Raw genomic sequence first — 4318 nt, 5'->3', positions numbered from 1 at the left:
GAATTGGTTGGCATTTTCATATGTTAATATGAGATATTTTCCTATTTTCATCTATGAGCGCTTGTACTAGTTAATGTGTTGGTTTTATGGCTAACTTGGCATGCATTCTATTCTGGTTATATGTGGGCTATATGCACAGTTATATGATGTGCTCTTACTATGGATCTCGTTGATGATTTGATAAGTTATTGAATGATTGATGAATACATGGGTTAACAAGTGTTGTTGTAGTTAGCTTGAGAGGGAATCGAGCCTTCTTGATGATTCTATGATGAAGTTAAGAAGATTATGATCAAATATGCATTCATGACCCATAACTACTATGTTTACTACATGTTTGACAAAATGTTTATCATTAGACTAGCATGTTTTGAGTGAGTTCTAGTCGTAGCATTAACTATTTAGACCTATTAACATATTAGACCCGATTATGGAAAGTTCTAGCACTTATGGGCAGTGGTCTAAATGCTAGCCCTAAAAAAGTGGCACAAATCTTACAACTGCTCACACATAATAGGTATATCTCGGTCATAACCACATGCATGAAGGCCTATGGGTGTGGCTAGAGCTTCGTAACCACATGAAAAATGTGTTATGGGCGTGTTTTGGGTGTTAAGCTTGTGAAAATGAGTTCCATCTCAGGGATTGATCCCCAGGGGTGGTTGTCAGGATGTTGAGTGATCTAGTGTCTCTGAGGGGTGGTAGTATGTGTTCCAGTTTGTAGGCCCCACTTCCATAACTGGAACTTTGAGGTTGGGTCATGTCATAGTGGCACTCAACTCATGTTTAGCCTGGAGATCTTGTAAAATAGGGTAAATTTGGGAGGGGGTGTTACAATTATGAATGGTTTTGCATGCTTCTTCTATGTCCATCATGCCTAAGAAACATCATTTTATCTGATGTAATTAATTTCATTTTCCAACATTGTGAAGACACTAAGAACAATCTCTCATTTTCAATGCCTCCTATTAATGATTGTGTAATTTTAGATAGAGGTAAAATATCCCCTAAAATTTTCATATGTGGTGATTTGAATCCCCACTCATACTTGTTAATCCCATGAACGTATCCCCATCCAAGTCATAAGGTCCTTGATTTCATTCTCCAATCTGTATTATAGCATTGTTATATTTCTATTTTGCACTATACATCCTAACAATGCTTGTATTCTCAATAAGATGTCAAATATCCTTTGTAGAAATCACATATCATGGTCTCAAGCCTTGTCCATGCTCCTCATTTTCAGGATCATTATTTAAGCCCCTAAGAGCTTGATTTCTTCCATGTGAAGGCTTTGATATGTGCTTATCATGCATAATAAATATCTCCTAATGGTGTTCATATTCCCATGGAAAGATGAAAGATCACTTACAAAGTTTATGAATGGTGGTTGGATGCCTTGATTGTGTGTATTAAGAATAAGAGGGCTCATTCATGCCCTAAGTCATATACTACTATCAACAAATTTCATGACCCAAATAACTATTAGAATTATGGTTCTCATGGTTGCAACTAGCATGTGTTGGAATTGATGCCAATCTTATGACAGTCTACATGATGCATTGATGTAAACCTTATGATAGTCTACATGATGCATTGATGTCAACCTTGTGATGCCTTGCGATGGTCTAGATGATGATATTGATGTGGTGTGATGACATTGATGTGGTTGATGGCATTGATGTGGTTTGATGCAAAGATTTGATGGTTAGGTGTTAGAGGTGTTGATCCATGTTGATGAGTGTGCCAATTCTAGGTCTTCATGTTCATATTCTTGATTTGTTCCAGAGATATTTTGGCCTTAATATGATGTTACAAAGATGCTATAGAGTTGTGTAGATGCAATGCAAGTTATTTAGGTTTTAACCTTGTACAAAGATTATCTGCAAACGAATTCCTAAAACAGAAATATACAATGATGAGAACATAAAACAAATATACACATAGATTTTCCATTGGACCCCAAAACAAGGACTACCGGATTTATTTTTCATTGTGTTCCTTTCAATGTTAGAATACATATATATACATGTTGAAGCATTCATAAACCCTAATCCATTAATCCCGGATTAGAACATAACTATAGTTCCCTTGACCAGATCTACAAAATACCATGGGAAGAAAACCATCATGCCAAAAACCATGTGCAAAACCCATGCACAAAACCATGGGTAGGTCCGCCCACTATATTCGGTTCCGTCTCCCATCCTTGGGTTAACATATATATATAGGAATTTATTTTCTATTTTCTATTTTGAGCCACTTCCCTAGACCCCGTATAGGGGGATATCGCCACCCTACAAACCTCCTGACAAGGGGGGCTTCCGCCCCCCTGTGACCCCCTACTGCACCAAGCACAATGAACAGGGGGGCTCTTAAGCCCCCTCGCGCATGCAACGAATCAGGGAAATAATATAACACACCACCAAAATTCTCCCACTTGTTGTTTTCTTTTCTACACAGGGGTTCACAGGAGAGCTTAGTCATTGGTCCAACCCTGCAACGCCCATTTTTTCTCTACACCAAGAAAACTTCTCAGTGCTCATATACTTTTGTATTCAAGCTTCTATGATCCATAATGAATTAAGCAAAGTCTTTCGGTAGAAATCACATAAGAGAATTTTTTTGGCCTATTATTAATTAACATATATATTTATGTACTTCTGTGATCCATAATGAAATATTTCTATATTCAATTTTCTGTGATCCATAATGAAATATTTTTGTATTCAAGCTTCTGTGATCGTTACATAATAATATTTTTAATAAATTGATAAACTAATATCATTATTTAAATATTATTTTTCAAAAACTAGCCGTTTAATATAGCCATTACCTATTAATATTTTTAATAAATTAATGAAATAATATCATTATTTAAATATTTTTCTCAAAAAATAGTTGTTTAATATAGCCGTTACTCAATAATATTTGTTTTTAATATATTAATAAATTAATTTTATAATTTAAATATTATTGTTCAAATATAGCCGTTACTTGAAATTATGTCTCTACACTGCTCTCTATTTAAACCTTTGCCATAGTCTTCCTCTTCATCTGGTCCTGATGATGAACCACACTTATTGGTTTGAAATGCATCGGCCAAAAATATTCTCTTATGTGATTTCTACTAAAAGACTTTTCTTAATTCATTATGGATCACAGAAGCTTGAATACAAAAATATATATTTTAATTAGTAATAGGCCAAAAAAATTCTCTTATGTGATTTCTATCGAAAGACTTTGCTTAGCTCATAGACTTCGTCAATGCATCGACAAAATTTTCAAAGTGTCCACCTTTACTAGCAACACCTTTTTGTCCTCAACCATATCCCTCACAAAGTGATAATGAACATCAATGTGCTTTGTCTTCAAATGATGAATAGGGTTATTTGCCAAGAAAATTGCACTTTGGTTGTCATAGTCTATCCTTATAGCTCGTTGTACCAACTCCATACTTGGACACAATCTCTGCAAACAAAATGCTTCCTTGCTTGCATGAGTGGCTACCATGTATTCAACCTCTATAGTTGAAATTTCCACTATAGGTTGTCTCTTACTCATCCAACTTATTGCTCCTCCAAATAGGTTAAACACATACCCACTTGTAGATCTTCTCTGATCCAAATCTCCAGCCTAGTCTACATCAAGAAATCCATGGATGTCCAAAACTCTATCTAATTCTGGCCTTCCTTGGTAGCATAGACCATAATCACTAGTGCCACACAAATACATGAAAACCCACTTCAATGTTGTCCAATGCTCCTTCCCTGGTTTTTACATAAACCCGCTCAATACTCCCATTGCATGTGCAGTGTCTAGTCTAGTATAGACCATTGCATACATAAGGTTACCGATTGCACTTACATATGGAACAAGTGACATGTCCTCTTCCACTTCTTGTGTCATGGGACACTGTTCAACAAATAAATTTACACCTACAAGAATAAGAACCTTCACCGATTTAGTATCCTACATATTAAACCTCTATAGTATTGTCTTGATATACTTCCACAAGTTTAGCCCGAGATTCCTCTTTTCACAATCTTGTTTAATTTCCATTCCCAAAATATAGTTTCTAGCACCAAGATCCTTCATGTCGAATTTGGAGTACATCTTCATCTTAAAATATTGGATAATTTCTTTGTCATTTCCAATCACCAACATATCATCCACATACAAGACCAAATAAATAACATGATGACCAATTAATTTAAAATACACACAGTGATCTGCTTTGCTTCTAGTGAAGCCAAGTCCCTGTATACATGTATCAAATTTCTGATACCACATCCTTGGTAAATGTTTTACCCCATAT

This window comes from Pinus tabuliformis, chromosome 5_2, assembly GCF_031772625.1.
Source record: "Pinus tabuliformis cultivar Carrire ecotype Pingquan chromosome 5_2, CPIR1, whole genome shotgun sequence".
In the NCBI taxonomy this organism is placed as follows: Eukaryota; Viridiplantae; Streptophyta; class Pinopsida; order Pinales; family Pinaceae; genus Pinus; species Pinus tabuliformis.
The sequence above is the reverse complement of the archived record's forward strand: the minus strand, read 5'-3'. Positions refer to the sequence as shown.